Raw genomic sequence first — 14,013 nt, forward strand, 5'->3', positions numbered from 1 at the left:
GTAAGAAGCATCAGATTGACGTCACAAGAGGAAAGCCTGCATCCTTCAGGTAAGGAGCATCACATTGAAGTCACAATAGGACAGTCTGCATCCTTCAGGTAAGGAGCATCAGATAGAAGTCACAAGAGGCAAGCCTCCATCCTTCAGGTAGGGAGCATCAGATTGAAGTCACAATAGGACAGTCTGCATCCTTCAGGTAAGAAGCATCAGATTGAACTCACAAGAGGCAACCCACCATCCTTCAGGTAGGGAGCACCAGATTGAAGTCAAAAGAGGACAGCCTCCATCCTTCAGGTAAGGAGCATCAGATTGAAGTCACAAGAGGACAGCCTCCATCCTTCAGGTAAGGAGCATCAGATTCAAGTAACAAGAGGACAGCTGCCATCCTTCAGGTAAAGAGCATCAGATTGAAGTCACAATAGGACAGTCTGCATCCTTCAGGTAAGAAGCATCAGATTGAAGTCAGAAGCATACAGCCTCCATCCTTCAGGTAAGGAGCACCAGATTGAAGTCACAAGAGGACAGCCTCCATCCTTCAGGTAAGGAGCATCAGATTGAAGTCACAAGACAACAGTCTACATCCTTCAGGTATGGAGCATCAGACTGAAGTCACAAAAGGACAGCCTACATCCTTAAGGTAAGGAGCATCAGATTGAAGTCACAAGACGAAAGCCTCCATCCTTCAGGTTAGGAGCATCAGATTGAAGTCACAATAGGACAGTCTGCATCCTTCATTTAAGGAGCATCAGATTTAAGTCACAAGAGGACAATCTCCATCCTTCAGGTAAGGAGCATCAGATTGTAGTCACAGGAGGCAAGCCTCCATCCTTCAGGTAGGGAGCATCAGATTGAAGTCAAAATAGGACAGTCTGCATCCTTCAGGTAAGAAGCATCAGATTGAAGTCACAAAAGGACAGCCTTCATTCTTCAGGTAAGGAGCATCAGATTGAAGTCACAAAAGGACAGCCTTCATCCTTAAGGTAAGGAGCATCATATTGAAGTCACAAGAGGAAAGCCTCAATCCTTCAGGTAAGGAGCATCAGATTGAAGTCACAAAAGGGCAGCCTCCATCTATCAGGTAAGGAGCATCAGAATGAAGTCACAAGAGGAAAGGCTCCATCCTTCAGGTAAGGAGCATCAGATTGAAGTCACAAGAGGAAAGCCTCCATCCTTCAGGTAAGGAGCATGAGATTGAAGTCACAACAGGACAGTCTGTATCTTTCAGGTAAGAAGCATCAGATTGACGTCACAAGAGAAAAGCCTGCATCCTTCAGGTACGGAGCATCAGATTGAAGTCAAAAGAGGACAGCCTCCAACCTTCAGGTAAGGAGCATCAGATTCAAGTAACAAGAGCACAGCCGCCATCCTTCAGGTAAAGAGCATCAGATTGAAGTCACAAGAGGACGGCCTCCATCCTTCAGGTAAGGAGCATCAGATTGAAGTCACAAGAGGACAGTCTGCATCCTTCAGTTATGGAGCATCAGATTGAAGTCACAAGATGGTAGTCTACATCCTTCAGGTAAGAAGCATCAAATTCACATCACAAGAGGAAAGCCTGCATCCTTCAGGTAAGGAGCATCAGATTTAACTCACAAGAGGTAAGCCTCCATCCTTCAGGTAGGGAGCACCAAATTGAAGTCAAAAGAGGACAGCCTCCATCCTTCAGGTAAGGAGCATCAGATTTAACTCACAAGAGGGCAGCCTCCATCCTTCAGGTAAGGAGCATCAGATGGAAGTCACAAAAGGGCAGCTTCCATCTTTCAGGTAAGGAGCATCAGAATGAAGTCACAAGAGGAAAGGCTCCATCCTTCAGGTAAGGAGCATCAGATTGAAGTCACAAGAGGAAAGCCTCCATCCTTCAGTTAAGGAGCATCAGATTGAAGTCACAAAAGGACAGCTTTCATCCTTAAGTTAAGGAGCACCAGATTGAAGTCACTATATGACAGCCTCCATCCTTCAGGTAAGGAGCATCAGATTGAAGTCATTATATGACAGCCTCCATCCTTTAGGTAAGGAGCATAAGACTGAAGTCACAAAAGGGCAGCCTCCATCTTTCAGGTAAGGAGCATCAGATTGAAGTCACAAGAGGAAAGCCTCCATCCTTCAGTTAAGGAGCATCAGATTGAAGTCACAATAGGACAGTCTGCATCTTTCAGGTAAGAAGCATCACATTGACGTCACAAGAGGAAAGCCTGCATCCTTCAGGTAAGGAGCATCAGATTGAACTCACAAGAGGCAACCCACCATCCTTCAGGTAGGGAGCACGAGATTGAAGTCAAAAGAGGACAGCCTCCATCCTTCAGGTAAGGAGCATCAGATTGAAGTCACAAGAGGACAGCCTCCATCCTTCAGGTAAGGAGCATCAGATTCAAGTAACAAGAGGACAGCTGCCATCCTTCAGGTAAAGAGCATCAGATTGAAGTCACAATAGGACAGTCTGCATCCTTCAGGTAAGAAGCATCAGATTGAAGTCAGAAGCATACAGCCTCCATCCTTCAGGTAAGGAGCACCAGATTGAAGTCACAAGAGGACAGCCTCCATCCTTCAGGTAAGGAGCATCAGATTGAAGTCACAAGACAACAGTCTACATCCTTCAGGTATGGAGCATCAGACTGAAGTCACAAAAGGACAGCCTACATCCTTAAGGTAAGGAGCATCAGATTGAAGTCACAAGACGAAAGCCTCCATCCTTCAGGTTAGGAGCATCAGATTGAAGTCACAATAGGACAGTCTGCATCCTTCAGGTAAGGAGCATCAGATTTAAGTCACAAGAGGACAATCTCCATCCTTCAGGTAAGGAGCATCAGATTGTAGTCACAGGAGGCAAGCCTCCATCCTTCAGGTAGGGAGCATCAGATTGAAGTCAAAATAGGACAGTCTGCATCCTTCAGGTAAGAAGCATCAGATTGAAGTCACAAAAGGACAGCCTTCATTCTTCAGGTAAGGAGCATCAGATTGAAGTCACAAAAGGACAGCCTTCATCCTTAAGGTAAGGAGCATCATATTGAAGTCACAAGAGGAAAGCCTCAATCCTTCAGGTAAGGAGCATCAGATTGAAGTCACAAAAGGGCAGCCTCCATCTATCAGGTAAGGAGCATCAGAATGAAGTCACAAGAGGAAAGGCTCCATCCTTCAGGTAAGGAGCATCAGATTGAAGTCACAAGAGGAAAGCCTCCATCCTTCAGGTAAGGAGCATGAGATTGAAGTCACAACAGGACAGTCTGTATCTTTCAGGTAAGAAGCATCAGATTGACGTCACAAGAGAAAAGCCTGCATCCTTCAGGTACGGAGCATCAGATTGAAGTCAAAAGAGGACAGCCTCCAACCTTCAGGTAAGGAGCATCAGATTCAAGTAACAAGAGCACAGCCGCCATCCTTCAGGTAAAGAGCATCAGATTGAAGTCACAAGAGGACGGCCTCCATCCTTCAGGTAAGGAGCATCAGATTGAAGTCACAAGAGGACAGTCTGCATCCTTCAGTTATGGAGCATCAGATTGAAGTCACAAGATGGTAGTCTACATCCTTCAGGTAAGAAGCATCAAATTCACATCACAAGAGGAAAGCCTGCATCCTTCAGGTAAGGAGCATCAGATTTAACTCACAAGAGGTAAGCCTCCATCCTTCAGGTAGGGAGCACCAAATTGAAGTCAAAAGAGGACAGCCTCCATCCTTCAGGTAAGGAGCATCAGATTTAACTCACAAGAGGGCAGCCTCCATCCTTCAGGTAAGGAGCATCAGATGGAAGTCACAAAAGGGCAGCTTCCATCTTTCAGGTAAGGAGCATCAGAATGAAGTCACAAGAGGAAAGGCTCCATCCTTCAGGTAAGGAGCATCAGATTGAAGTCACAAGAGGAAAGCCTCCATCCTTCAGTTAAGGAGCATCAGATTGAAGTCACAAAAGGACAGCTTTCATCCTTAAGTTAAGGAGCACCAGATTGAAGTCACTATATGACAGCCTCCATCCTTCAGGTAAGGAGCATCAGATTGAAGTCATTATATGACAGCCTCCATCCTTTAGGTAAGGAGCATAAGACTGAAGTCACAAAAGGGCAGCCTCCATCTTTCAGGTAAGGAGCATCAGATTGAAGTCACAAGAGGAAAGCCTCCATCCTTCAGTTAAGGAGCATCAGATTGAAGTCACAATAGGACAGTCTGCATCTTTCAGGTAAGAAGCATCACATTGACGTCACAAGAGGAAAGCCTGCATCCTTCAGGTAAGGAGCATCAGATTGAACTCACAAGAGGCAACCCACCATCCTTCAGGTAGGGAGCACCAGATTGAAGTCAAAAGAGGAAACCCTCCATCCTACAGGTAAAGAGCAACAGATTGAAGTCACAAAAGGACAGTCTTCATTCTTCTGGTAAGGAGCATCAGATTGAAGTCACAAAAGGACAGCCTTCATCCTTAAGGTAAGGAGCACCAGATTGAAGTCACAAGAGGACAGCCTCCATCCTTCAGGAAAGGAGCATGAGATTGAAGTCACAATATGACAGCCTCCATCCTTCAGGTAAGGAGCATCAGATTGAAGTCACAAAAGGGCATCGTCCATCTTTCAGGTAAGGAGCATCAGAATGAAGTCACAAGAGGAAAGGCTCCATCCTTCAGGTAAGGAGCATCACATTGAAGTCACAATAGGACAGTCTGCATCCTTCAGGTAAGGAGCATCAGATTTAAGTCATAATAGGACAGTCTGCATCCTTCAGGTAAGGAGCATCTGATTGAAGTCACAGGAGGCAAGCCTCCATCCATCAGGTAGGGAGCATCAGATTGAAGTCACAATAGGACAGTCTGCATCCTTCAGGTAAGGAGCATCAGATTGAAGTCACAAGAGGCAAGCCTCCATCCTTCAGGTAGGGAGCATCAGATTGAAGTCACAATAGGACAGCCTCCATCCTTAAGGTAAGGAGCATCAGATTGAAGTCACAAGAGGAAAGCCTCCATCCTTCAGGTAAGGAGCACCAGACTGAAGTCACAAGAGGACAGTCTGCATCCTTCAGGTATGGAGGATCGGACTGAAGTCACAAGAGGACAGCCTCCATCCTTCAGGTAAGGAGCATCCGATTGAAGTCACTATATGACAGCCTCCATCCTTCAGGTAAGGAGCATCATATTGAAGTCAAAAATGGGCAGCCTCCATCTTTCAGGTAAGGAGCATCAGAATGAAGTCACAAGAGGAAAGGCTCCATCCTTCTGGTAAGGAGCATCAGATTGAAGTCACAAGAGGACAGTCTACATCCTTCAGGTATGGAGCATCAGACTGAAGTCACAAGACGAAAGCCTCCATCCTTAAGGTAAGGAGCATCAGATTGAAGTCACAAGAGGAAAGCCTCCATCCTTAAGGTAAGGAGCATCAGATTGAAGTCACAATAGGACAGTCTGCATCCTTCAGGTAAGAAGAATCACGTTGACGTCACAAGAGGAAAGCCTGCATCCTTCAGGTAAGGAGCATCAGACTGAAGTCACAATAGGACAGTTTGCATCCTTCAGGTAAGCAGCATCAGATTTAAGTCATAATAGGACAGTCTGCATCCTTCAGGTAAGGAGCATAAGATTGAAGTCACAGGAGGCATGCCTCCATCCTTCAGTAGGGAGCATCAGATTGAAGTCACAATAGGACAGTCTGCATCCTTCAGGTAAGAAGCATCAGATTGACGTCACAAGAGGAAAGCCTGCATCCTTCAGGTAAGGAGCATCACACTGAAGTCACAATAGGACAGTCTGCATCCTTCAGGTAAGGAGCATCAGATTGAAGTCACAAGAGGGCAGCCTCCATCCTTCAGGTAAGGAGCATCAGATGGAAGTCACAAAAGGGCAGCTTCCATCTTTCAGGTAAGGAGCATCAGAATGAAGTCACAAGAGGAAAGGCTCCATCCTTCAGGTAAGGAGCATCAGATTGAAGTCACAAGAGGAAAGCCTCCATCCTTCAGTTAAGGAGCATCAGATTGAAGTCACAAAAGGACAGCCTTCATCCTTAAGTTAAGGAGCACCAGATTGAAGTCACTATATGACAGCCTCCATCCTTCAGGTAAGGAGCATCAGATTGAAGTCATTATATGACAGCGTCCATCCTTTAGGTAAGGAGGATAAGACTGAAGTCACAAAAGGGCAGCCTCCATCTTTCAGGTAAGGAGCATCAGATTGAAGTCACAAGAGGAAAGCCTCCATCCTTCAGTTAAGGAGCATCAGATTGAAGTCACAATAGGACAGTCTGCATCTTTCAGGTAAGAAGCATCACATTGACGTCACAAGAGGAAAGCCTGCATCCTTCAGGTAAGGAGCATCAGATTGAACTCACAAGAGGCAACCCACCATCCTTCAGGTAGGGAGCACCAGATTGAAGTCAAAAGAGGACAGCCTCCATCCTTCAGGTAAGGAGCATCAGATTGAAGTCACAAGAGGACAGCCTCCATCCTTCAGGTAAGGAGCATCAGATTCAAGTAACAAGAGGACAGCTGCCATCCTTCAGGTAAAGAGCATCAGATTGAAGTCACAATAGGACAGTCTGCATCCTTCAGGTAAGAAGGATCAGATTGAAGTCAGAAGCATACAGCCTCCATCCTTCAGGTAAGGAGCACCAGATTGAAGTCACAAGAGGACAGCCTCCATCCTTCAGGTAAGGAGCATCAGATTGAAGTCACAAGACAACAGTCTACATCCTTCAGGTATGGAGCATCAGACTGAAGTCACAAAAGGACAGCCTACATCCTTAAGGTAAGGAGCATCAGATTGAAGTCACAAGACGAAAGCCTCCATCCTTCAGGTTAGGAGCATCAGATTGAAGTCACAATAGGACAGTCTGCATCCTTCACGTAAGGAGCATCAGATTTAAGTCACAAGAGGACAATCTGCATCCTTCAGGTAAGGAGCATCAGATTGTAGTCACAGGAGGCAAGCCTCCATCCTTCAGGTAGGGAGCATCAGATTGAAGTCAAAATAGGACAGTCTGCATCCTTCAGGTAAGAAGCATCAGATTGAAGTCACAAAAGGACAGCCTTCATTCTTCAGGTAAGGAGCATCAGATTGAAGTCACAAAAGGACAGCCTTCATCCTTAAGGTAAGGAGCATCATATTGAAGTCACAAGAGGAAAGCCTCAATCCTTCAGGTAAGGAGCATCAGATTGAAGTCACAAAAGTGCAGCCTCCATCTATCAGGTAAGGAGCATCAGAATGAAGTCACAAGAGGAAAGGCTCCATCCTTCAGGTAAGGAGCATCAGATTGAAGTCACAAGAGGAAAGCCTCCATCCTTCAGGTAAGGAGCATGAGATTGAAGTCACAACAGGACAGTCTGTATCTTTCAGGTAAGAAGCATCAGATTGACGTCACAAGAGAAAAGCCTGCATCCTTCAGGTACGGAGCATCAGATTGAAGTCAAAAGAGGACAGCCTCCAACCTTCAGGTAAGGAGCATCAGATTCAAGTAACAAGAGCACAGCCGCCATCCTTCAGGTAAAGAGCATCAGATTGAAGTCACAAGAGGACAGCCTCCATCCTTCAGGTAAGGAGCATCAGATTGAAGTCACAAGAGGACAGTCTGCATCCTTCAGTTATGGAGCATCAGATTGAAGTCACAAGATGGTAGTCTACATCCTTCAGGTAAGAAGCATCAAATTCACGTCACAAGAGGAAAGCCTGCATCCTTCAGGTAAGGAGCATCAGATTTAACTCACAAGAGGTAAGCCTCCATCCTTCAGGTAGGGAGCACCAAATTGAAGTCAAAAGAGGACAGCCTCCATCCTTTAGGTAAGGAGCATCAGATTGAAGTCACAAGAGGACAGCCTCCATCCTTCAGGTAAGGAGCATGAAATTGAAGTCACAAGACGACAGTCTGCATCCTTCAGGTATGGAGCATCAGATTGAAGTCACAAGAGGGCAGCCTCCAACCTTCAGGTAAGGAGCATCAGATTGAAGTCACAAAAGGACAACCTTCATCCTTAAGGTAAGGAGCATCATATTGAAGTCACATGAGGAAGGCCTCCATCCTTCAGGTAAGGAGCATCAGATTGAAGTCACAAGAGGACAGTCTGCATCCTTCAGGTATCGAGTATCAGACTGAAGTCACAAAAGGACATCCTGAATCCTTAAGGTAAGGAGCATCAGATTGAAGTCACAAGAGGAAAGCCTCCATCCTTCAGGTAAGGAGCATCAGATTGAAGTCACAAGAGGAAAGCCTCCATCCTTCAGGTAAGGAGCATCAGATTGAAGTCACAATAGGACAGTCTGCATCCTACAGGTAGGGAGCATCAGATTGAAGTCACAAAAGGACAGCTTTTATCCTTAAGTTAAGGAGCACCAGATTGAAGTCACTATATGACAGCCTCCATCCTTCAGGTAAGGAGCATCAGATTGAAGTCACAAAAGGGCAGCGTCCATCTTTCAGGTAAGGAGCATCAGAATGAAGTCACAAGAGGAAAGGCTCCATCCTTCAGGTAAGGAGCATCACATTGAAGTCACAATAGGACAGTCTGCATCCTTCAGGTAAGAAGCATCAGATTTAAGTCATAATAGGACAGTCTGCATCCTTCAGGTAAGGAGCATCTGATTGAAGTCACAGGAGGCAAGCCTCCATCCATCAGGTAGGGAGCATCAGATTGAAGTCACAATAGGACAGTCTGCATCCTTCAGGTAAGAAGAATCACATTGACGTCACAAGAGGAAAGCCTGCATCCTTCAGGTAAGGAGCATCAGATTGAAGTCACAATAGGACAGTTTGCATCCTTCAGGTAAGCAGCATCAGATTTAAGTCATAATAGGACAGTCTGCATCCTTCAGGTAAGGAGCATAAGATTGAAGTCACAGGAGGCATGCCTCCATCCTTCAGTAGGGAGCATCAGATTGAACTCACAATAGGACAGTCTGCATCCTTCAGGTAAGAAGCATCAGATTGACGTCACAAGAGGAAAGCCTGCATCCTTCAGGTAAGGAGCATCACATTGAAGTCACAATAGGACAGTCTGCATCCTTCAGGTAAGGAGCATCAGATAGAAGTCACAAGAGGCAAGCCTCCATCCTTCAGGTAGGGAGCATCAGATTGAAGTCACAATAGGACAGTCTGCATCCTTCAGGTAAGAAGCATCAGATTGAACTCACAAGAGGCAACCCACCATCCTTCAGGTAGGGAGCACCAGATTGAAGTCAAAAGAGGACAGCCTCCATCCTTCAGGTAAGGAGCATCAGATTGAAGTCACAAGAGGACAGCCTCCATCCTTCAGGTAAGGAGCATCAGATTCAAGTAACAAGAGGACAGCTGCCATCCTTCAGGTAAAGAGCATCAGATTGAAGTCACAAGAGGACAGCCTCCATCCTTCAGGTAGGGAGCATCAGATTTAACTCACAAGAGGTAAGCCTCCATCCTTCAGGTAGGGAGCACCAAATTGAAGTCAAAAGAGGACAGCCTCCATCCTTTAGGTAAGGAGCATCAGATTGAAGTCACAAGAGGACAGCCTCCAACCTTCAGGTAAGGAGCATCAGATTCAAGTAACAAGAGCACAGCCGCCATCCTTCAGGTAAAGAGCATCAGATTGAAGTCACAAGAGGACAGCCTCCATCCTTCATGTAAGGAGCATCAGATTGAAGTCACAAGAGGACAGTCTGCATCCTTCAGTTATGGAGCATCAGATTGAAGTCACAAGATGGTAGTCTACATCCTTCAGGTAAGAAGCATCAAATTCACGTCACAAGAGGAAAGCCTGCATCCTTCAGGTAAGGAGCATCAGATTTAACTCACAAGAGGTAAGCCTCCATCCTTCAGGTAGGGAGCACCAAATTGAAGTCAAAAGAGGACAGCCTCCATCCTTTAGGTAAGGAGCATCAGATTGAAGTCACAAGAGGACAGCCTCCATCCTTCAGGTAAGGAGCATGAAATTGAAGTCACAAGACGACAGTCTGCATCCTTCAGGTATGGAGCATCAGATTGAAGTCACAAGAGGGCAGCCTCCAACCTTCAGGTAAGGAGCATCAGATTGAAGTCACAAAAGGACAACCTTCATCCTTAAGGTAAGGAGCATCATATTGAAGTCACATGAGGAAGGCCTCCATCCTTCAGGTAAGGAGCATCAGATTGAAGTCACAAGAGGACAGTCTGCATCCTTCAGGTATGGAGTATCAGACTGAAGTCACAAAAGGACATCCTGAATCCTTAAGGTAAGGAGCATCAGATTGAAGTCACAAGAGGAAAGCCTCCATCCTTCAGGTAAGGAGCATCAGATTGAAGTCACAAGAGGAAAGCCTCCATCCTTCAGGTAAGGAGCATCAGATTGAAGTCACAATAGGACAGTCTGCATCCTACAGGTAGGGAGCATCAGATTGAAGTCACAAAAGGACAGCTTTCATCCTTAAGTTAAGGAGCACCAGATTGAAGTCACTATATGACAGCCTCCATCCTTCAGGTAAGGAGCATCAGATTGAAGTCACAAAAGGGCAGCGTCCATCTTTCAGGTAAGGAGCATCAGAATGAAGTCACAAGAGGAAAGGCTCCATCCTTCAGGTAAGGAGCATCACATTGAAGTCACAATAGTACAGTCTGCATCCTTCAGGTAAGAAGCATCAGATTTAAGTCATAATAGGACAGTCTGCATCCTTCAGGTAAGGAGCATCTGATTGAAGTCACAGGAGGCAAGCCTCCATCCATCAGGTAGGGAGCATCAGATTGAAGTCACAATAGGACAGTCTGCATCCTTCAGGTAAGAAGAATCACATTGACGTCACAAGAGGAAAGCCTGCATCCTTCAGGTAAGGAGTATCAGATTGAAGTCACAATAGGACAGTTTGCATCCTTCAGGTAAGCAGCATCAGATTTAAGTCATAATAGGACAGTCTGCATCCTTCAGGTAAGGAGCATAAGATTGAAGTCACAGGAGGCATGCCTCCATCCTTCAGTAGGGAGCATCAGATTGAACTCACAATAGGACAGTCTGCATCCTTCAGGTAAGAAGCATCAGATTGACGTCACAAGAGGAAAGCCTGCATCCTTGAGGTAAGGAGCATCACATTGAAGTCACAATAGGACAGTCTGCATCCTTCAGGTAAGAAGCATCAGATTGAACTCACAAGAGGCAACCCACCATCCTTCAGGTAGGGAGCACCAGATTGAAGTCAAAAGAGGACAGCCTCCATCCTTCAGGTAAGGAGCATCAGATTGAAGTCACAAGAGGACAGCCTCCATCCTTCAGGTAAGGAGCATCAGATTCAAGTAACAAGAGGACAGCTGCCATCCTTCAGGTAAAGAGCATCAGATTGAAGTCACAAGAGGAAAGCCTCCATCCTTCAGGTAGGGAGCATCAGATTGAAGTCACAATAGGACAGTCTGCATCCTTCAGGTAAGAAGCATCAGATTGAAGTCAGAAGCATACAGCCTCCATCCTTCAGGTAAGGAGCACCAGATTGAAGTCACAAGAGGACAGCCTCCATCCTTCAGGTAAGGAGCATCAGATTGAAGTCACAAGACAACAGTCTACATCCTTCAGGTATGGAGCATCAGACTGAAGTCACAAAAGGACAGCCTACATCCTTAAGGTAAGGAGCATCAGATTGAAGTCACAAGACGAAAGCCTCCATCCTTCAGGTAAGGAGCATCAGATTGAAGTCACAATAGGACAGTCTGCATCCTTCAGGTAAGGAGCATCAGATTGAAGTCACAAGAGGACAATCTGCATCCTTCAGGTAAGGAGCATCAGATTGTAGTCACAGGAGGCAAGCCTCCATCCTTCAGGTAGGGAGCATCAGATTGAAGTCAAAATACGACAGCCTTCATCCTTAAGGTAAGGAGCATCATATTGAAGTCACAAGAGGAAAGCCTCAATCCTTCAGGTAAGGAGCATCAGATTGAAGTCACAAAAGGGCAGCCTTCATCTATCAGGTAAGGAGCATCAGAATGAAGTCACAAGAGGAAAGGCTCCATCCTTCAGGTAAGGAGCATCAGACTGAAGTCACAAAAGGACAGCCTACATCCTTAAGGTAAGGAGCATCAGATTGAAGTCACAAGACGAAAGCCTCCATCCTTCAGGTAAGGAGCATCAGATTGAAGTCACAATAGGACAGTCTGCATCCTTCAGGTAAGGAGCATCAGATTGAAGTCACAAGAGGACAATCTGCATCCTTCAGGTAAGGAGCATCAGATTGTAGTCACAGGAGGCAAGCCTCCATCCTTCAGGTAGGGAGCATCAGATTGAAGTCAAAATACGACAGTCTGCATCCTTCAGGTAAGAAGCATCAGATTGAAGTCACAAAAGGACAGCCTTCATTCTTCAGGTAAGGAGCATCAGATTGAAGTCACAAAAGGACAGCCTTCATCCTTAAGGTAAGGAGCATCATATTGAAGTCACAAGAGGAAAGCCTCAATCCTTCAGGTAAGGAGCATCAGATTGAAGTCACAAAAGGGCAGCCTCCATCTATCAGGTAAGGAGCATCAGAATGAAGTCACAAGAGGAAAGGCTCCATCCTTCAGGTAAGGAGCATCAGATTGAAGTCACAAGAGGAAAGCCTCCATCCTTCAGGTAAGGAGCATGAGATTGAAGTCACAATAGGACAGTCTGTATCTTTCAGGTAAGAAGCATCAGATTGACGTCACAAGAGAAAAGCCTGCATCCTTCAGGTACGGAGCATCAGATTGAAGTCAAAAGAGGACAGCCTCCAACCTTCAGGTAAGGAGCATCAGATTCAAGTAACAAGAGCACAGCCGCCATCCTTCAGGTAAAGAGCATCAGATTGAAGTCACAAGAGGACAGCCTCCATCCTTCAGGTAAGGAGCATCAGATTGAAGTCACAAGAGGACAGTCTGCATCCTTCAGTTATGGAGCATCAGATTGAAGTCACAAGATGGTAGTCTACATCCTTCAGGTAAGAAGAATCAAATTCACATCACAAGAGGAAAGCCTGCATCCTTCAGGTAAGGAGCATCAGATTTAACTCACAAGAGGTAAGCCTCCATCCTTCAGGTAGGGAGCACCAAATTGAAGTCAAAAGAGGACAGCCTCCATCCTTTAGGTAAGGAGCATCAGATGGAAGTCACAAAAGGGCAGCTTCCATCTTTCAGGTAAGGAGCATCAGAATGAAGTCACAAGAGGAAAGGCTCCATCCTTCAGGTAAGGAGCATCAGATTGAAGTCACAAGAGGAAAGCCTCCATCCTTCAGTTAAGGAGCATCAGATTGAAGTCACAATAGGACAGTCTGCATCCTTCAGGTAAGAAGCATCACATTGACGTCACAAGAGGAAAGCCTGCATCCTTCAGGTAAGGAGCATCAGATTTAAGTCACAATAGGACAATCTGCATCCTTCAGGTAAGGAGCATCAGATTGTAGTCACAGGAGGCAAGCCTCCATCCTTCAGGTAGGGAGCATCAGATTGAAGTCAAAATAGGACAGTCTGCATCCTTCAGGTAAGAAGCATCAGATTGAAGTCACAATAGGACAGCCACCATCCTTCAGGGAAGGAGCATCAGATTGAAGTCACAAAAGGACAGCCTTCATTCTTCAGGTAAGGAGCATCAGATTGAAGTCACAAAAGGACAGCCTTCATCCTTAAGGTAAGGAGCATCATATTGAAGTCACAAGAGGAAAGCCTCAATCCTTCAGGTAAGGAGCATCAGATTGAAGTCACAAAAGGGCAGCCTCCATCTATCAGGTAAGGAGCATCAGAATGAAGTCACAAGAGGAAAGGCTCCATCCTTCAGGTAAGGAGCATCAGATTGAAGTCACAAGAGGAAAGCCTCCATCCTTCAGGTAAGGAGCATGAGATTGAAGTCACAATAGGACAGTCTGTATCTTTCAGGTAAGAAGCATCAGATTGACGTCACAAGAGAAAAGCCTGCATCCTTCAGGTACGGAGCATCAGATTGAAGTCAAAAGAGGACAGCCTCCAACCTTCAGGTAAGGAGCATCAGATTCAAGTAACAAGAGCACAGCCGCCATCCTTCAGGTAAAGAGCATCAGATTGAAGTCACAAGAGGACAGCCTCCATCCTTCAGGTAAGGAGCATCAGATTGAAGTCACAAGAGGACAGTCTGCATCCTTCAGTT

This window comes from Sceloporus occidentalis, unplaced genomic scaffold (genome assembly GCF_023333645.1).
Source record: "Sceloporus occidentalis isolate IW3139 unplaced genomic scaffold, rSceOcc1.0.p SCAF_21, whole genome shotgun sequence".
Classification (NCBI taxonomy): Eukaryota; Metazoa; Chordata; class Lepidosauria; order Squamata; family Phrynosomatidae; genus Sceloporus; species Sceloporus occidentalis.